A 21957-nucleotide genomic window follows, 5' to 3' on the forward strand; every position below is an offset into this window, starting at 1 on the left:
AGCTTCATTTCCATAACAGGGAAGATAATGTTATTTTGTATGTGAGCGAGCTGACAGCCTCAAAAATCCTTGGGTAATATTTACATTAGGAAAAAAATTTTCTGAAGTCTAGCAGATGGCCCAGCAGAAGGTCCCTGGAGATGCACTGCTCGTTAGTCTGTGTCTCTTAACGGGGAAAAAAGTGTTTGAGGTACCTTCTCTCCCTCCTTCCTGGTGCCAGAATATAAATTCGTGGGGAAATCATGTTTTCAAATGCTACTTTCTATAAACAGTGACAACACATACAGTAACTAACAACAGCAGAGTCCTCCAAAATGTATCATTTTAGATCAGCACACCTAGCAAGTGGTCACAAACACACAGTGACCACATACACACACCAAGTGCGCTCTTGAGGCCAAGTCAACTTACCCACTGAAGTTGTAAAGGATAATCAATAATATTACTTCCCATACTGATATGATCAATTATTCAAGGAGGCATCATTAATTTCCCAGCACCCTATCACTAAGTAGGTATTAATTTTTTAAATGGAGAAAAGATTTTTCGGTGGTTGTGGATGCCCTAATTCTATCATCGTGTATCTAAACAGATCAAATTTAACAGATTCCTGCTGATTACATGTTAGGTTAGGTTGAGCCCTCTAAATGGCCTGCAAAGTCCTGGATACAAGTGATTCTTTAAACTCAAGAGAAGGGATCCCTGGGTGGTGCAGCGGTTTAGCCCCTGCCTTTGGCCCAGGGCGCGATCCTGGAGACCCGGGATCGAATCCCACGTTGGGCTCCCGGTGCATGGAGCCTGCTTCTCCCTCTGCCTGTGTCTCTGCCTCTCTCTCTCTCTGTGTGTGACTATCATAAATAAATAAAAATTTAAAAAAATAAAATCTTTAAACTCAAGAGAAGAGAGAACTTTTTAAATTGCCAAATGAAGGACATTTTATCTAAGTAAGAACCACAGCATGGATCCAGAATACCACCATAAATTCTTTATGCCCGCCAACAATGGCTAACGAGCACTATTGACCGAGGGCTTATTTGCAAACAGAGCTCTAAAAACTCTCCCGTGTTTAACATATTATCCCTGACACCAATCTGATGAGAAAGGCATTATTATAATCCTTGTTTACAGACAAGGAAACTGACGCACAGAGAAGCTACAAAGCTGGGAAGAGGTGTGGGCAGATTTGAGCCAAAGCAGTCCGATTCCAGAGCCCACAGTCTTTGCCCCTACTCTCCATGGCTGGTAAGAACCAGCTGCTCCAAGGGGTCGGAATCCATACCTTCGGCCACTCTGATGTTAAAGACCAGAGTTCAGAACAGCCAGCCCGGGCCAAAGGCACACCACCTTCTTTATTACCTGCCCAAAAGTTCCAGAGAAATCTTGTATACCTATTTAACTTTTCACATGTATGTTTCTGTCTCAGCAAACTAGTAGCCAAAATTTCCCTAAAACAAACTTCAACAGGGCCTTGGACGTTCTAGAACATTCTAGAACACTGGAACTCTAGAAGCAGATTCATAACTGTGTTTACTGCTGATGAGGCTTAGACTGAGCAGCAGCACGCACACTTCACAAGCCAGAGGCAAACAGGTCCAGACAGGGGTTGTGCCTGTGATGTGGATTTACAAGTCTCCTCTATTCTGTGGATGACACAGCCTGCTCCCGGGGGCGGGGTAACAATCCCCTTCTTAATAGCCAGACTTCCACGGCAGAATTAGAAATTGGAAAAACGCATTCAAAACACCCAACCCGGGACGCCTGGGTGGCTCGGCGGCTGAGCGTCTGCCTTCGGCTCAGGATGTGATTCTGGAGTTCTGGGATCGAGTCCCACATTGGGCTCCTGCATGGGGCCTGCTTCTCCTCCCTCTGCCTGTGTCTCTGCCTCTCTCTATGTCTCTCATGAATAAATAAATAAAATTTTTTTAAAAATCCAATCCTGTTTGCCTCACCCTTGCTCTTGAAACCTGGCTATAAAAGGTGGGGCCGAGATTTCTTAACAAGAGCATGTTGTATCTTCTTTATCCTTGTTTATCTAAGTATCAAGGTAGGATATAGATGGTGTCTACTCAATGCCAAGACAGTGCAAGCAAGACAAAACTGAGGTGGTCGGTCATGTGTAGGAGAGAAAGCCAGAGTGGAGCCAGGAGGAGGGCCAAGGGAATAAGAACGGAGCTGCACACTTTCCTCTGAATCCAGTTGTATCTGCAATGAGGTAGGCAACTTGGTAGCCATTGGCTTTGGCTGTCAAATGCCCATGAACACACTCATTCTTCTGAGGGTTTACCAGGGAGTACTTGATTGCTATTCATCACAAGACTCCCAGAGCCTGGCATATACTGGAACAATTTCAATAATCTTTCATTTTAAAAGCTTCTACTTAGAAAAATCCATCCACAGCCACAGCCACTAAAAAGAAACCATTAAGAGCACAAAATAAATAATGAGCTTTGTCGCTACACAAAGACTTTTATAAATCTGACCTAAATGAAAAGCATACCTCATGCTGTCAGGTGTCTGTACTCATGTCATTTGTTTAAGTAAACACAATAGCCTATTCATATGAATTAGCTAAATATTAATGTAATAACTCTTTGAGATAACATCAATTATGGCTGAGTTGATCCTTTGGAATGTCTTTTCTTTTTTATATAAAAGAAATCAACAGATATGTGCTTACATTCCACGGGGCAGGATTTTTACATTCCCTAAAATGTTAAAAAGTAGGATTTAGTTAAAGGAACTAGGAATGTTGCTGTGTTCCTCCCTCACTGGGCTAAGCTGTCAGGGAGGCTGTAACCCACATGGGGATCAGCCCAGACCACATGAGCCCGTATGGTCATGGCCTGTGGCAACAGCACACTGGCAACCAACACCTTTGTCTTGGCACCTAAGAAATGATTTAAGGACAAGGGTGAAAGAATTTTGCTGGAATTTCTGGCAGGAAGCCACTTCCCTGCAGTAAAATTTCAATCGTCAAAACTGCACCTATAAAATCTGCTCGTGCAAAATAGACACATGGCCATGAAGCAGAGTATGGGCACCAAGCTTGTCATCTAAAGCCACAGAGGGGAGAGAGAGAGAGAGAGAGAGAGAGAGAGAGAGAGAGAGAGAGAGAGAAAAGAAGAAAAAAGCCACAGAGATGCAAGGTGGGGCAGGGCAGTGTACGAGCCAATCAACAGAGTAGAAGCAGACCGCCTACAGGGTTACCTATTTAAACCTACATCTGCAACACTCTCTTTCCCTGAATACCTGTAAATAGTGACTCAACAGATAAGCTGTCAAGTTTTCGAAGTTCTGAGAGGCAGTGATGGGCCACCCCAACGCTCTGCTCCGTCCCACTCTGGCTGAGTGCTAACATCACACGGGACAACACACTTCTGTGACTAGGCTTTCCTAGAAGGTGTTGAGCTCACGAATTGTTTTTAATGAGCATGATGCTGGAAGGGAGGAATTATTTTATACTGGCTCCTCCTGAAATAAACTAGTTTTATGTGAAGTCTGAACAATCGAGAAGGTCTAGAAAAATAATGAGACTGTGACTAGCCCTAGGTGCGCTTCCTTCATCAGTGGCCTCATGTCCTCTGCGAACTTTGTATTCGATATTTCCTGCCATTTTTGCAGTCTGGATACACGGAAACGCCAGACACCACTGCTCTCCGCCCCCCCCAACACACACACACACATACACACACACACACATATACACCAAGCACAATAAAGCAGTTGGTAAGAGGCCAGGACCAGGCTCTTCTACCTGAGGCAGCCTCTTTTCATACAGTGGCTGGTGAACAGTGTTAACTTTCATTTGGAGAAGGAACTCACTTCACAAATCAATGATTTACAAAAGCAAGATGACCCTTGCACATAGTAGGTGTTCAGTACAAACATTTCCTCAACAACTTCATAAAAGATGGAACTGCAAGCAAAGGCTACAACATGTTTCAAAGAAGTGTCTTCTTTGATCCCACTTAATGGGTCTTCTTCCCTGGCATCATCTTAGGGATGATAAGAGGAATGAATTTAAACTCTCTCAACAAAAAAATAAATAAATAAAAATAAACTCTCTCAACAGAAAAGGAATGGTGATATAAATCTCAGATGGCATAAAAAAATGAATTCTGCTAAATCAGAGGTAAACAAATTGAACTATAGTATATGTGGGTCCTTTCTGCTCTGACCTTCTCAGATCTTCCAATGTAACATGTAACAGAAGAATGATGCTCTCCTAGTCATTGAATACTAACAGTGAGTTTAAAGGAACAGTAAAACTCAGCCAAAAAAAAAATAATAATAATACATACATACATACATACATAAATAAATAATCCCATCAAGGAATACTATACCTACTCAATATCATTTTCCATACAGTTATTGTCTATTAGTGAAAATGCTAATAAAACTTTACTTTTAATATAGCAGTAGTCTCTCAAGATGTGCTGGTTAAACAGAGATGTATAACTCCACAAAACTTCCCTCGAAGTCTCTTTGACACATCACCTCCACCTCACAGTGAAGATACATCATATTCCTTCGCTGGGCCACTTCTTTGTCATTTATGTGTGTTTCCATCACCAGGCTGTCTCCATACTGAAATGTATCCGTTTCAAGGTCTGCTGACCAACAAGAGTAGAGCACCTGGAGGGTACAGCTCAAGTTGTGTTTGGCCCATGGAGAAGACGCTCAAGTGTTTATTGGAAGGATGGATGCATGGATGGATGGATGGACAGACGGACATATGTACCAGCCAGATAACTGTTAAAAGCTTGAGCTATATAATGAGGGAGTTGAACTGAATGTTCTAGTAAGGTCCCTCACCCTCCTAACATTATGTCTAGGTATTCTCTAGGCAGATATTGATTGTGTCAACAAATGGTAGGATTAGAGGGTTTCTTTTGACCATGCAAATGAAAACATGGGCTACCCCCACAGTAGCCCTTACATGCCCCACTACGTATCCCAATATTGACATCTAAGATCTATGGTCTCCTCTCTTTCTGGAATCAAAAAGAGAACACAGCCCAGCGGTTTAAAGGAAAAACAAAGAGTCACATTACCACTGTACCAACAGGCCTCAGTGACCATCTGGTCTAATGGCTGATGTGATCAATGTCACCCAGAAAGGTCAAGCGATCTGATCAAGGTTGCATGGCCAAGGCCAGGCTGAGGCTAGAACCAGGCCTCCAGCTCCCTGGGCAATGCTCTTTCAACCATTCCAGCCTGCCCTTTGAACTCTCCCATGGTAATTAAGTCAAAAGTTCAAGATTTATGTGAGCTGTGGACACTGATGACTGCCAACTGTATTTTTATTGATGCAAAAATAAAAAAACATAGCCTGTTTCAGCTCCTAGATTAAGTCTCACAAACTCCCTAAAGCCCTACTAAGGCCTCTGTCTTAAGTCTATAATTAGGGCCTTTAAAAATATCACTAATCAGGACATTTGAATGCTTTGACCCTGACTGGGGTAGGGGTGGGAGGATGTCTCTGAGCTCTACCCCCATCCTTCCAGTAGACTGAGGTTCATCTGTTTTCAGTTTTGCATACACTAAGAGAAAACAACTCTAACAAAATACAGAGATGTGAGTGAGTGCGTGATTATGGGGGCAGCGGGCTTTATTTGAGAATCTCATTAAAAACAACAACTTGCTGACCAGTGAGACACTTGATAAGAAACACATTACAACAAACCAGGCAAGTGACCCTCATTAGAAATGCCTGAGCCCACTGGGAGACCAGCTGCCTGTGGGAGCTCCTAGGATCTGCCTTCAAAAGAAACCCCCCACCCCCACCCCTCCACTTGTTGGTTATGCTGGTTGACCACAGGGGAGGCCAAAAGAGATAATTCAATCCAACCTTCCAGACTGAACACCATCCCTGGCTTGTGTGATAAAACACTCCAACCAATTCAGGATGAAATTTTCATTACAAAGGAACATCAAAAAATTGAGGAATCCTGTGTGCTTTGGGTTAAGTTTAAAATTATCATTATTATTATTACTGCTACTACTACTATTATTTTCAATTCCTGGAAACTGCAACACAACATTCACCAACTTAGATATAATCTCTACCAAGTAAAAATCCCAATTAGACCAAAGGTAACTGTAACATGTTATTATCAGCAAGTTTATCAATGAAAGGAGTATGGAATCTCAAGCCAAGTCCCTTCATTTTCCCTAGCAAGTTCCAAAAAAAAAAAAAAAAAAAAAAAAAATGCCTTTCTCCCTGACACGGAGGATGGGCATCTATCTGCAGGTCTCAACAGGAGTGAAACCAAAATAGAAAATTGCGCTTGTCTATGTCTTCACTCAAAGAACAACTCCAGGAGCAAAAAATCTTGATAAAGCTGCCTCACCATCAATTCCCTCTAGTTCAGCAGTTAACCTGAACTGTGTCAATCATGGCCTTCCCAAGAACGAAGTCTCAAGCTCTTCAGAAACATTAATCACTTAAACACAAGGTTGGGGTAATAAAAAATCACTCGGAGGAAAAAAAAAAAATGGACATGAGCGTCTACTCATTGGCTGCCAGATAACCCATTAAGCTACCTGTACCTAGGGGAGGCAAGGACTGATTAAGTTATGCTTTTCCTGCTGACATATAAACTCTGAACTTTTCAAAACCCTCAACCTGGATGCATTTCAAAAATTAGCATTTGAAATTGTTAACTTTCTGTCCGAGAAAGTCTGTTTCACTAAAGGGCATATGTAAGCAGCATTATTTCCTGGCAGCCAGGCTTGTAATGACATCACGGGATTGTTCCGCTCAGGGAAACGTCTAGCGCTGGTAAGGTGTGAGGTCATCAGCTAGTCAGCTGCTAAAATATGACCTGAGAATGCCCTTCACATCTGTGATGGAAGAACTTGACTTAAAAGGCAAGAGAAAAGTCAGGTCAATCAAATCTGCCCATTGCAGGGATTTTCAAAGCATGTACAACAGGATGTTAATAAATGCTGTATTTTAAAAAGGATCTTATGGTCAATGAGTTTGGAAAACCCTGGGTAAGGCCAAAGTTAAACAGATGTTTTACCATTGAACACTGCAGAGTTTGTATTAGCTGATGGACACTGTAAGTCCCTGAGAAAGGGTCAGAGTAGGAGGCATTTTTCAAATTCACTTCAAAATACAACTCCTTTTTGGCACGGAATTATTCTGCACTAGAGCTCCATGGGACAGACTTTGGGGAACACCAGCTGATTCTCTTAATGTGCAGATCAGACCGGAGCATTACTGTTTGTAATGAGACCTGTAAAAGATGTATGTGAGGACTGTAATTTCATAAAATATTCCCTCAACATCCAAGCTAATCCCTGCCTCCCAAAGTGGTCTACCAGGAAAGGCGGGTCTGAGATACAACGTGATACCAGCCCGTGACGCTAGAGACACTAGGGAACAGGACAGGTGGATTTTCAAAATCAAGCCACTCAATCAGCTTGTGTAAGCGGGGAAATCTCTACAGGGGAGCCCACTTTTGAGCTGAGCTGTGTTTTGTACAATGGTGTGAGAGTCTGTAAGGTCAACCTGAGTATTGCAAAACATTCCTATGAAAATGAGATCAGACCTACTTTCATGGCCAACATTCAACAATCTTGCCGTCATTTGGGGCTTAATTTTGCCATTGTATTTGGCCACGGTGCTTTTTGTACTCTGTACAAAATTTAAGAACCCCACCAGGCAGATAAGCTTACCTTCTTACAGCTAACCACCCAAATTAGATAAACAAAAATCTAGCACACCAGCAGAGGGAATGACCCACGCAATGTAGTTTTCAAACCATCGGCTGCAGAACTAACGTCTAGCAACCCAAAAAGAGAAAAAAAACTTCAGACAAGCCCAGAAATGTCCCTGTCAGCACAGGGTCACTGGAGCATCATTTGTTAACTTCAATGAAGAGGAACTTTCAAACACACCCCAGTGGCATTTCCAGACAATCAGAAGGCACCAAAGGAATCGATCTGGACACATGGGTGTTTTCCAGGTGGCTGAAAATGCATGGAATTCGGTGCTTCTACAATTTTCCCTATTAATCAGGTCAGGCATTTGACACTGGAGGTGGCAAAAAATTGTTTTAATGGCAACATCCCCTTCCCCGCCTTGCCAATTACCCTGGCCATGGCATTCCTCTGTCCACACAGGCCACAGCTGCTTAATCTCTGCTGCCCCAGGCTGCACCTGTGAATCAGACCAGCCTAATCACACTAACAGATGGCAGAGGCCAAGTAGCCAGCTAAGAACTGCTATCACTTTAAATCGCATCTAATGTTTCACAGGCACCAAACAGAGGCAGTTCCCGACAGCAGTATCTCCCTGGTACAGCTAACACCAGCCCTTAATCACTGCAGAGCACCCAACTCGGGGCGGACTTGGTGTCATTCGAGAGCTAATTACATAGAACCCTGGTCGCAGGGTGAAGGCATGGCATTCGTTAAGCGCGCTCCACTCCCTGGACCGTCTGCACAGGCACTGGGGGCAGTTAGGAGCAGTGTTCAGGATATAAACCTGGAGGTTCATGGCAGGTAATCCTTCCCAATCACCAGAAAGAGCTTCAGGTCACTCAGCCTACTTGTTACGTAACCTATACCTTGCTGTTACATGTTACTCCTTCCCAAGTATTCCTGGTAACATGCTATCCGACACGGTACTGATGACCAGGACAATGCAATTCGCAGGCATGCCAACACAACCCAGCTGCCTCCAGATTCTGACATGGGGGCACCACTTGAGAGCTGTAAACAGCAGGCAAGCATCTCACTGCACCCCAGTCGTCACCCTGGGGACCCGAAGAGGGCTGTTGTGATTCGACATGCAACAAAGCCTACAAGCGAATGGTAGCTTTGCCTTCTGCTCACTGAATCATGGATTTCCGATCAATTAAACAGGAATAGCACCTCTCTCTACCTTATGGTGTCGGGGGTGTGGGGGGCACTGCCTGAGCCAGCAACCAGCACAGAGCCTGCCCAAAGCAGGACCTCCAAAGCCGGGTCATTCACTGCCTCCCCTGCTATAGCCTAAGAACTAATAGGGAGTGAGGACGTACCAGGATTTAATTATTAAGTACTAACCATAATAACTTTGTTAGAGGGTTGGTACAAATCACAGCAGAAGACCATTTCACTCACCCACTGCTTTATAAAGAAGAGCTCTAACAGTAAACTCCTGCTCAAGGCACATCAACATGTGAATCCCTAAGTCAGAGCTTCTCATTCTTCACTGTATAAGAGAACCACCCCCAGAGTTTCTAATTTAGTGCATCTGGGGTGGGGCCTTGGCATATGCATTTCTAATAAGCTCTTAGAGATGATGCTAATGTTAGTGGTCCAGGTCCTAAGTTTTCTCTTGCCAAAACAATGAAAACTACAGACCAAAATATTTCCCTTTTTGCCTAAGGTACTAGGAGACTCGGGGACAAATGCAATTCCCCACTTACCACATTAACCAGGTCCCTAACAGCATCAGTTTCGTTGTCTTCCCTCAAACAGTTCTGCGCCTATTTTAGCAACTAATTGTCTTATTGTTTAGGCCTTGTTTAAATGTATTGAACTGACTAAAATCCTTTTGAAAAAATGTAGACTCTAACACCTGAGCCAAGAATGCTGGTGACCGGTGTTAAGATCACTTTGGGAGCACGCAAGCCATGTTATTGGAAATACATCTAAGGCTCTGTTTTATCTTCTTTATTGAACAAACTCACACACTCTTCTGAGTGCTGGACAAATACAAACTCATCTAATCCTTGTAGCAACCCCATCAGACACTGTTACTATTCCCATTTTACAGCTGAAGAAACTGAGGCATGAAGTTGAAGTACTTGACACCCAACTCAGAAGTGATAAAGTTAGGCCACGTGCTTCTACCCCAAGGCCGCCCTGTGTCACTGCTCGGCATTACCCGCCTTTAAAAAGCAAACAGCACTTGCAGACTCGCTTCTCTATCACTGTCTGCAAAATAAGGCACACTCCCCCATACTTCCTCTCGACACGCAGTAATGTTTAAAAAGGCCACAGTTTCCCAACCTCAGCACTACTGACATTTTGGACCAGATCCTTCTTTGTTATAGGCTGTCCTGTACATCGCAGGATGTTTATGAGCAGCACCCCCGGCTTCCACCCACTGGATGTCACTGGCATCCCTCCTCCCCCTGTTGAGATAACCAAACATTGCCCAATGTCCCCCAGGGGAGGGAGAACCACGAAGCTAAGCCGCAGACCGTCAAAGCAAACCAAGATGGCATGTGGTTCTACTCGGGTCATGTCTCCGAACCGAACCGTGAGAAACCAGAGAGAAAAAGAAAATCGAGGAAAGAGAAATCGTGACTGCTTTCCGAAGAGAGGGGCTTCCGACACAATAAGAAAGGACAAACAGTAGAAAAGGGTGTACAGTAACACTGGTTTATTCTCAGATTAGAAAGTCAGGAGAGTAGACACAGCGGAGAAAGGCGAGGGCCGCAGGACACAGCATCCCGAAGAGTGGGCAAGACGACAGGTTAGAGTCCGGACTTCCCACCAGGCTCTGCTCTCTCGGGGACCTTCCGAGACGGCCACTACTTACTCTTGTTGTTACTGTTCTCACTGACAAAATCCTCGGAGCCATCTGTGTCGTCCTCATCATCTCCGGATGAGATGGCATCTGTATTCAAAAGAATATATCCATGGTTGTGTTTTTGCAAGGCAAAAGGCTGCAATCACGTACAACTTAGTTCTTCTGGATAGGGCATTCCGCAACCCAGGAGCCCACGCAAAAAGTCTGAGACCGTGTTTAGTGAAGATGGTTTTAATGGCTTAAATTTTCTCTCCGTGGTGACAGTTGGTCTGTATTACGATTCGCCAGGCTTTCTGCTTTCACGTTCTTTAAACATACTGTCAAGTTGGATATATTGAAACTGGGTTTTCAGCTTCAAACAACATTCAAGTCCCCAGCAGACTCACTGATTGTGCTATTATCCAAAGATTCTTTCCAACACCACCCTTCAGTGCTCAGGATCCCCCTTCGAGAAGGGGATTAGTCCCTAGCCAAACTCAGCCCCTGTGTGGCCTTCCATCCGTTTACTAACTTCTGAAAGCAAACCTTGAACCCCGGCCACAAAGGGGGCCCGTGCAGTTCCCCCCAACTGCACGGCAGAAAAAAAAATTAAAAATCAAGGAGAGAAACTCAAATTTTAACAAACGGAATCGGAAATCTTCCACATTGAATTTTAATCCTGTATTCTAAATGCCAAGGATGCCAGGCAGTATGGGCGGGGGGCACGGGGGCAGAAAGCTGGGTTTTTACTTCTAGAAAAGCATACTGCCTTAAACGGAGAATGTTATATTTTGCACATGAGAATCGTGTCATTTTTAACGACCAGCCCCTCTGGTTGAGCTGGTCTGGGGAAAGAACTTCAGCTATGAAGCTCTGTGCGTGGCATCCGATTAGCAGCTCCTGCTATGATTTTGCTTGTCCGATACAATTTGACCCAGAAAACTGGCTACAGAGGAGAGAGAGCAGAGGGCGCGCAGGCCAACTCACCTGTGACATTCACCATGAAGTAGACAGCCTCGCTGTCTACCGGCCTAGCCGCCGTGCAAGCATAGAGGCCGGAGTCTCTAGGCGTGGCACCTTTTATCTGCAAGTATTCCCCAATAAGCACTGTCCTATTGTTGGGCCCCAAGTGTACCCCATCCTTAGTCCAAATGATCGTGGCGGCATCTCTCAACAGACAGCGCAACTCTAGCGATTCCCCAGGCGCGGCCACGTAAACTTCAGGTTGGGAGATTTGGTATTTGGTTGGCGGCTCTGCAGAAAGGTAGGAGAGAGAAGATGGAGACAGATGGGAAGGAGGAAAAGGAGAGAACGTCCAACAAAGGTCAGTGGCGGCCCAGTTTATTCCTCCGAGAGGCAGTTCTTGGTTTGCAAATGGTACCCGGGAAGCCAGGAAGCAACCTCGTGCACAGAGCGGGCTGCGTCTGAGACGTGACCAGAGGAGGCCCCCAGCAGAAGCTGCCCCACCGAGTGTGCACGGGACCCGACACCCAGCATGGAATGAGAGCGTACAAGAGAACTTTGCAGTTGACTGCTCATCCAAAGCTTGCTCGCAACTGTCACACCCGGGAAGTTCTATTTGTGTGGCTTTTTTTTTTTTTTTTTTAATTCATAAGGACGTGTGTTTTACCATTTTTTTCACTCGATGCGATTGCATGGCTGTGTGTCTACATCTATGCACACACACGCACACACACACCTGTTTATTTTTTGCTAGACTTTGTCATCTCAAAACTGAGTTTCTTAACATGAAATGCCTCAAACTCAAGGGAAACTAATGGCTCCTTCTACAAAACTCTCAAACTCAGAGTACTTTGCTGTCTGGAGACTTAATTCTGTGCTAGGTAAGTTGGATCGCTCATGGGTTTTTTTTTTTTTTTTTCTTAAGACCAAAAAGGACAAAACGCCCACCAGACAGCCAAGAGGTAGCTTCCATATTGCACAGAAATGGAAGCTGCTGAGCCCCGCACACCTGACCCTCCAACACAGTCATAGCTGGGTCCCTTCCTGCCCACCAGGCCCCCACCACGCATCCTCGGTTCCAGCCTCCTCAGGCCTCTGCCTCTCTTGTCCTTTTAGTGGTACTCCTTCCTCCCTCATCTCCCCATTTACCCAACTCATCCTTCCAGGCTCGTATCATCCTGCTGGATGTGAGTTTGCCATCCATCCCCCGGCCTGGGGTGAAGTGGATCTCCCCTCTTCATTCACCTGCCAGCTTCGCCCGCTTCTGGGGAAGCACCACATATCACACAGCCATGTCCTGACTCCCAGGGAGATGGCAAGATCTAGACGGAGAGTTCAGGTGTCCTTGAGCGTCCCTCCCCACCCCAAAGCATACACATGGAAGGGGTCCGTGCTGAACATGACTGCATCCCCAGGACAAGAGGGCACCCAGGCAGTGTGTGCAAGCAGAGGTGAGAGAAAGCCACAGGCCTACTATATGGAGAGTTGCTAGAGGCACTGGCTGGGACCCACGAGGACCCATGAATGGGTTTTCATCCTTCACAATGGGAACTATGAATGGTACCCAGAGTCCCAGGCCCAGGAAACATCAAGCTTCCCCGCTCTGGGAAGCTCTTCCATTTGCTGCCTCCAAATCTCACAAGGCAACTGTTTTGTCCTTTCGTGTATCGTCTGGACACATCTCCCATGTAACGATGGAATAAAGTCCCTTTGTGCCTTAGGCCCACTGTTGAAGTAACAGTGAGGACCGTGTGCATCTGGTTCTAGAAATCCTCCTCCACACCACCATCACTAGCCAACATGGGAGGGCGAGGGCCCCACAAAGGGGTGTCTCCAAAAGCACATACACGCCAAGATGGGCCCAGACATTGAATAGGACAGAGACATAAAAAGATAATCCCAGCAAAAAAATAAGAAAACAGAAGTCAGGGGCACCTGGGTGGCTCAGTGGTTGAGCGTCTGCCTTCAGCTCAGAGCATGATCCTGAGGTCCTAGGATCGAGACCCAGGACCAACAGGGTGCCTGCTTTTCCCTCTGCCTGTGTCTCTGCCTTAATCTGTGTGTCTCTCATGAAAAAATAAAAATCTTTAAAAAATAAAAAAGAAAGAAAGAAAGAAAATGGAAGTCAAATTTAACAACAATCAACACACCTGGAAACAAAGGCAGAAAACCCCAGCTCACAGGCAGGTTACATTTTCCAAGTAAGTTTGTTTTTCTCGTTCAACACCTACTGAACCCCGACTATGGGCCACGCTTCACTCTGGAGGCTCAGGATGCAACAGGGACGATGAAATCCTGGCAACACTGGCGGAACTTTACTTACAGCGGGGACGACAGACAATAAATTTTTTTTAAAAATCACCCAAAAAAAAAAATCTGAAGTACAGGAGGTGGTCCTAAGTGTCAGGAAGCCAAACACAGCAAGACAGCGGCACAAGCACACTCGGTCGGGGAGCGCTCGTTCTAAAGCAGGAGCTGCCTACGGCCCCCAGGCCAAACCCAGCCATCGCCCGACTTCGTGAACCGTTTCGCTGGCACTCAGCCATGTTCATTCCAGAAGCATCTCCTGGGCAGCTGATGCGTTACGGTGACAGATACCCTATGTCCTGTAAAGCCTTGCCCTTTACAGAAAGACGGCCAACCCCTGCTTAAGGGGATGCTCAGAGGAGGATGCTCTAGGGAGTGACGGGCAAAGTGACGTTGCTGGGAACTCTGCTGGACGGTCCTTGGGCCACTCTTCCTGAGGCTACGGAAGGCCTCCTGCAGCTAAATGGGGGGACTGATAGAAAGTTCTTGAGCTCTGAGGCCTGAGCAGGAAAGAAAAAGGAGGAAAAACGTGGGAAGGGGGGGGGAGGAAGAGGAGGAGGAAAAAGCAATTCAGCTTGGCCCCTGGAGTCACAGAACTGATGGTGTCCCAAAGGCCATCTGGCCCGACGCCCCTTCGGAGCTGGTCAGAGCAAGGATCGGGTGTCATCTGGGTCCCCTATAACCCAAAAATACTTAACAAGCAGCACCCACAGCGTTAGAACAAACTGACAGCAGATTAGCCTGGGTCATAAAATAATCAATGTTTATGATTATGACCAATATTTATCATCAGCAAGTCACTGAGAATATTACAAAATCTGCTTTCCTGTGAGCCAGAACTGGTCATCAGGAGATGACTGAGCAAGAGAAGCTGGACCCAAACCTCAGTGCTCCCCCATCCCCTCTTCAGGAAAGACTGGGACCCATGCGGCCAGCCTGCCTCTGCCCTGGCCCTCATCTCATGCAGGCAGTGGAATGCGCTGACACAGCTTAAAAAATAATAATAATAAGCAAGATACCTGCACGTATGATGCAGAAAAATCTCTCCCCTGGCAAAGGTAGAGTTATGATTTCTCCGTCTCTAAAGGAATGCATCTTCACTGAGAATCCTTTGCGTCATCGGAAATAGGTAAATCACTTAAGTGTCGTTGAAACCAGAGGTGCCAGTTGTAGGAGGAACAGGACACAGTGAGGCCGCAAGGGCCACAGGAGCTGTTGGGCACACGGGTGCCACCCTGCATGCGAAGGGGATGGAGCCCTGAGGCCCCATTCCACTCTGTTCCTGCTTCCTCTCCCCACCCCGGGTCCCTCAGCCATTGAAAAGCAGGAAGGCCCACAGAACACAGTGTCACCTGTGAGGACCCAACGAGACAACCAACAGGAACCTCACTGTCCAAACTCTAACTGGTGGGGCCCGTGACGGGCACAACTGCTGTCACCCTTCAAGGCTGAAGGCGCTCGCAGTGACTCAAGCACCACTGTTCCCAGAGGCTACTCAGAGACCATCTAGATGAGTGGATCTCCACAGAACGCAGGACAGTTTTACTGACGGGCTCCCATCTCAATGGAAGAGGACTTCTCCTAAAGGTGGTTTTTATTTCTAGTAAAACCAGGTCAAAACCATCACCCAGTTTTCCAGGTGGGTGAAAAGCTTCAAGGATAGTAAAATAACCCCTCCCCCAATACATCAAGAACAATGTTCACCCGTAAGATTAAGCCACCTGACTTCAATGCTGAACCCCTAACTACCACACAGGAAATTCAGAAAGCACAGGCTCCTCCCTCACCTGAGGATCAGGTCACAGAAAGTTCATAGGGGAAAGGGGGGGGCTGTCCACCAGGAGGACTGCAGGCAAGGCTCAGGGAGAAAGAACAGGTGAATAAAAAGGGGAGAGTGGAAGAAGTCTGGGTAGAAACAATACCAAAAGAAAGACCCCGTTGGGGGAGGGAGCAGGAGGTGAGCACGGGGAGGGAAGGGGTGACACACAGGCACTGCCACACCACCCAGGAGCACCCCCGCCCGGCTTGTGGGCTCCTGCATCAAACACACCTTGGGACAAGGTGCCAAGGTCATGGGTGCTTTGCCTGGAACCCCAATAGCTGGCACTGTGGAGGCCACTCTGTCCCTGCCCATCCCCAAGAGGCCACTGGGGGCTTGGGCTTCTCTTCTGTGCCTGAATCCTACAGGTGACCTTCTTGCCCGCACCCTGCACACATGCTCCCTGCCCGCTCTGCCCACACCTGCACAGGGCATCTCCCTGACACGGCTCTGTGGGGAGCCAAGTCCTCTGACACCCTCGATGATGCATCTGTGATGCCCTGGTAGCCTCCCACTGAGGTCGATCAGCTTCCACGGACACGATCCGGTGCCTCCCCTTGACTCCCAACAAGCTGCTTGGCCTGGTCTGTAAAACACGACAGTTGACATAGGGCAAAGTATTCCCCGGGAGACTTAAACAATACCTTTTATAGTCATATTAACATTTCCTCAATTTTTTTTTTCCTGGTGCTACAGCTTACTTTTAACCTTTCTTGGCGGGGGGGGGGGGGGGGGGAGCCACCTGGAGCGCACAGCCCAATGCTGTCCCTCATCTGACCTTGCCAAAACACAACAGGGGGAAGGTTCCAGAAGCCATTCCGCTCCACATACACCGAATACTCTTTCACAGACAGGGAACGTTCCCACCTATCTTTCAGGATAGAAGTTCAAGTTCACAAGGACGTGAGAAAGCGAGCACAGACCCACACTCTAGCGCCGCACACTGTTTGTCACTGTTACCTAAAAGGGCAAGAGGATGAGATGAGGCCCTGGGATGGCTCACCGTGCTGGTTTCTACGCACCCCATGCACACTGTGGGTGCACCGATGTCAACTTGCTGCCCTCAAGTTTCAAACCCTGAGAAGTGTCAGCAGCAGGTGGTCACAAGGCTTCTTCTCCATAAAATGACCACTGGGATGGTAAGAAATGAGCAGCTTGCTCATTTCCTGCAGCTTGCCACCAAACGAGCGGTGTCCCCCGCGTGCAGTCTGTGCCATCCCCACCCTCAGGAAGGCCTCGTGCCCTCACTCCTGGGGAGCTGAGGGGCCTCCTCTGGGCAGAGAAGGAAACTGAGGCAGGGGCCAGCGCTCAGCAGGTCAGGGCAGGGGCCGCGGGCTTCGGCAGCAGCATCAGCTGACGTCACTAGCCACAGGCCACAGGTGTCAACCCCTGGGTAAGTAAGCCCAGGGAAGCAAATCCCGGCTGAATATGCTTAGAGCCTAAGGGGGGGGGGGGGGGAACGTCACATCCCGTGAAAGTCAGGTAGGCCGGGACTTTCACGACTCCCCGGTGCCCCAGTGCCCGTCCCTGGACCCCTCGCAGGGTCACCAGCAGGCCCGTCTGGGGACCGCTGACGGGGAGGGAGTTTGGAACAGTGAGCTATTTCAGGTAACGCGCTGTTGCCAAGCCAGCCGTAGCAGCACTTCAGACTGTCACTTTTTATAACGTTTGCCTATAAACTTGCCCGTGTGGTTTTTGAAATGGCGCCCGGAGGCAAACAGGGAACAGATGGGGGCCCGCTCGGCCGCCCGGGGCGCGCAGGGTGGACGCGGACGTCAACTCCGACGGGCCAACAAGGCGGCTTCTGCCAGCGGGAGGACCACGACGTCACACGGCGCCAGTTAAGCCTTTCGTGGGGTGTCCGCGGGACGGTGGCTTCCCCGATGTCAAGATCATCGCGGCTGCAGTCAAATGGGGGTCCCCGGGGGGCTCAGCGGTGGAGCGCCTGCGTCGGCCCAGGGTGTGGTCCCGGGGGGGGGTCCCGGGGTCGAGTCCCGCATCGGGCTCCCTGCGTGGAGCTGCTTCTCCCTCTGCCTGTGTCTCTGCCTCTCTCTCTCTCTCTCTCTCTGTGTGTCTCTTATGAATAAATAAATAAAATCTTTAAAAAAAAAAAAAAAGAAAGGATAATCGTGGCTAAGAGACAGGAACCCGGCTCTGAGGATGCGCAGGGGCAACCCCTGGATCGCAGCCCCCCGCATTTCCGATAGTCCCGGGTGGCTGAGCCCCAAACACATCCCCCAGAAAGGGTTAAAAAGGGACAGAGAGAGAGAGAGAGAGAGAGAGAACAAACTGCAGAATCAGATCCCACCCCACCCCCGGGGGTGTGGCCCAAGCAGAGGCCTGGGGGGGGCGGGGGGCAGGGGGCGGGCTGCAGGGACAAACCCACCCCGCTGGGCTCAGCTCCAGGCTCCCCCCGGGAAGGTCACAGCAGCCCTGGGGGCAAGAGCAGTAAAAGAGCCCGGGCTTCCTGGTGGCCTCTCCCAGACAGCCCTCCGCCGCGCAGGAGGAGGGAGAATCACCGACAGGACACCGCACACAGACCGAAGCTGCAAATGTCACCGCAACGTCACAGGGCACGAGACACGTGGAAGTTAAGTGGCGGCTGAGCCCGTCCGTTCCGGTTCGCCCGGGCTCGCCCTCGGGGTCTCGGATGGCCTGGAGGGCCACGCTGTGGTCCGGGGAAGGAGCTGTAACTGGCCCGAACCCAACTTTCTGTCCACGGGAATGGAACACAAGCCCCTCGTGTGAGACAGGACTCCTCAAGTATTTTTACAAGCTGGAATCGGGGAGTCTGGGGAGTCAGGACGCTGGGCACCACGGCACAGCTTTTCCGCGAGCCCCGGAGGGCGATGGCACAGACCAGTCTGCCTGGCGCCGAGACGCACCCACGGGACGACATAAAGGTACCGGGGTCCCCCCCGCGGCCAGTGACGTCGGGAACGGCCGCCCCTGCGGGCCCCAGCCCGGGGGCCTGTGCAGACCCCTGCACACACAGCCAAGGCGCGGACATCCTCAGAGCTTCCCGTCCGCAAGAACAGCAGAAGACAAAACTCGGGGCATCCAGCGGAGACCTTATAAGGCATGGGTACTACTTGTTCTTTAAGAGGCAGGAGGGAGAGCCGAGTAGGCTGCACAATATAAAGATGAAAGTTCCCTACCTCGGGAAATACTGCCAACATAAAAACGGGGGGTACGAGGAAGTCACGGCAACGGAACGCAGATACGTAAACAGTCTGGAAGGCTGCAGATTCCTCCCTCCGACCAATTGTCGGGGTGTCTTAGAGACACACGTCAGCACTTAAAACTCTCCTTGTCGGTTCCACGGGGGCCGTAACAACCACTAATAGCTACCTCTGCCACAGTAGCTTGCCTGTTCCAGAAATTCTGGACTGGCTCACATTCCTCATGATCAGATGGGATGATGGCATATGGTTCCAATATGGTAACCATTAAAAATTATATATTTAGGCACACCCCTCATATAATTTAGCTGTATCTTGGAGATACCCGGCGAACAGCTTTCCAAGCTTGAAAAGAAATGCTGTTTGGTGCCCATGAGAAAAATCAAAATGTAGAAACAGCGAAGTGCCTAGGAATGCACTCATCTCCGGAGTCATCACCATCACCCAAGATTTGGACCCAAAGTGGAAACGGTCACACTCCCCGTTTTGTTGTCTGCAGCTCCTCTCCTTTTGATCCCGATGTTTTAGGCTGCTAATTGTCACGTTCTCCAAAGGGGAGACAGAGGAAGTCACCTTCCTTCATATTTGAGGGACACCCAAAGGAAGGTTTTCTCCCCAGTCACAACACATACAGCAAAGCCTTCTGTTGGGGAGAGCAGTTTCCACCAGACCACTAGGATGCAGGTACGATCGAGGTCATCTGCATCAAGGTCCCAGCAGCTCTGCTTGAGCAAGAGCCTCAAAACTGAGCCCTCTGGTCAAAAAGCACTTCCCAAACATGCCATTAGATTATCTGAAGCAGAAACTGGCACTACAAGTTATGTCACAGGAGCCCGCACCCCCCAGTCGGATGTACAACGAGGAGTCTATGTGCTCGACCGCCTGGTCATCGGGCCCGAGCCTCCTGCCTTCCGGAAGCACACTTGCCAGGCATTTCTCAAGATCTTCAGGGCTTCCTTGGGCATGATGATGCTGGTGGCCCTACCTGACTGACCCAGAATCCTAGGACATTTCTTGGGGGAGGGGGGGCGGTTTGTACTCCCTGGATCAGGAAGGGAAACAGGGGGCAATGGGGGAGAAAAGGGCTTCAGGAGAAGGTAATGAGTAAAGGAATGAATGGGATTTGCCTGACCTTTATCATTTATCAACACAATCTTTAAGATTACAAGTGGCCTTGGGCACCTCACGGGTGGCTCAGTGGTGGAGCGTCTGCCTTTGGCTCAGGGTGTGATCCCGGGGTCCTGGGATTGAGTCCCTCATCGGGCTCCCCACAGGGATCCGGTTTCTCCCTCTGCCTCTCTATCTCTCATGAATAAATAAAGGAAATCTTAAAAAAAAAAAAATCAGGAGTGGCCTTGCAGAGGTATCGCCTCTAAAATGAGCACATCATCTCCGGCTCTGAAAACCTCTCTGCCTCCACAGTGTTTTCAGCACCCCCCGAGCCCTGACAACAGCACAGCCCTGTTCCTCATATAAAGGGGTTAAGCCACCTTCCTAACTGGATACTCCTTCAATTCCCATAGCTGGTCCCTGAGCGCTTCCTGGAGCCCTGGCATTTAGGCTCCGGGCCCATCTCTGTCCCCTCCCTGGTGACTCTTCACACAAGGACATGCTGGAGATGTTAAAAGGACACAGTGAGCACAGACCTAAGTCCCCATTTGCCACTTACAAACTGTGTGACCTGAGAGGAGCCTCTCTGCTTTTGTCATCACTTCCTGTTTCTTCACCTGCAAACCAAGAACATAATAAAAGAGAGAGCAGGCAAAAAGCATCCAGCTCGGCACCCGCATGCAGCAAGAACGTGAGTGTATCCGCCAGCAGGAAGACCTCCCAGCCGAAATCACCGCTCCTGACGCAGCATGAAAGACAGAAAAGCCACCTAACCAGGTGCTCTCAACATGCAAGGATGGGGATGGAAGAAAACAGAGGGGAACCTTCTATTATATTTCTAGTGCCCTTGACACCCTAGTTTAGTGTTAAGCATCTATAGTGTCCTTCAGTTTTCTGCTTATGTGCATGTGTCAGTGCTCCTAAGAACAGAGCCCTGGGGTGGAGTTCTTGCCTTCCTGGGACCTCCTCCTTCCACACCCCTTATATCTACGAATATGTGCACAATCCCACTCCTGGCTCCTGTGGTCCCTTCCCTACACTCCATTCCCCTCCATCTCTGCGGCTTTTCCCACCCACTCCAGGTCAATGACACTCAGGACCCTGCTCACAGGTTCCCACTCCCACCTGCCTGAGGGAGCACATCACCTGCATGTCTACAGAGGTGCTACCCAAATCAAGGAAGGGCCCTGCCACTTGCTCCCCTCCTGCAGCCTCTTGCTGAATAGAATCACCACATAATGTGGACTCAAGCTCCAAGTAGGCCCTCAAGCCCTACTTCTCCGTCCTGCCTTCCATCTATTAGGCCCCACATCTGCTCTCCTGTTAATTCTGAAACAAGGACGCCTGGATGGCTCGGTGGTTGAGCACCTGCCTTTGGCCCAGGGCGTGATCCTGCCATCCTGGGATCGAGTCCCACATCGGGATCCCTGCAGGGAGTCTGCTTCTCCCTCTGCCTGTGTCTCTGCCCTTCTCTGTGTCTCTCATGAATAAATAAAATCTTTAAATAATAATAATAATAATAATAATAATTCTGAAACAGCTCTGGGACGCCTGGGTGCCTCAAGGGTTGAGCTTCTGCCTTCGGCTCAGGGAGTGATCCTGGGGTCCTGGGATTGAGTCCCACATCAGGCTCCCTGCAGGGAGCCTGATTCTCCCTCTGCCTGTGTCTCTGCCTCTCTCTGTGTCTCTCATGGATAAATAAAATCTTAAAAAAAAAAAAATTTTTTTTGAAACAGCTCTGAAAAGAGAGCAAGGCCAAGACCTCTACAACTCCCCGCCATGGTCCAGAGTAAGCTTCTGAAAGCAAATCTGACAGAGGAAGGGGGGGGAAGAGGGGGAGGAGGGGGAGGAGGCAGAGACCACTCTCCACTCTGACAGAGTGAAACCCAAAGAACATCATCCACAATAAGGCCTTGGCCCAGGCCCCAGATCCTTCTCCACCTTCTCCCTCACATCCTAGACTTGTCTGTTCTAATGGGCACTCTCTCCTCGACCTGTACACCCTACCTCCACTACTCTGCCTGGCAAGCTCCTATTTAGCCTTCAAAGCCCAGCTC

General features: G+C 48.6%; 1 protein-coding gene across 1 annotated transcript in view; it reads right to left on the reverse strand.

The window, feature by feature from the left end:
* Window positions 1-21957, reverse strand: part of FGFR2 (fibroblast growth factor receptor 2) — a 102289-nt gene that overhangs the window by 67213 nt on the left and 13119 nt on the right.

This window comes from Canis lupus, chromosome 28 (genome assembly GCF_011100685.1).
Source record: "Canis lupus familiaris isolate Mischka breed German Shepherd chromosome 28, alternate assembly UU_Cfam_GSD_1.0, whole genome shotgun sequence".
Classification (NCBI taxonomy): Eukaryota; Metazoa; Chordata; class Mammalia; order Carnivora; family Canidae; genus Canis; species Canis lupus.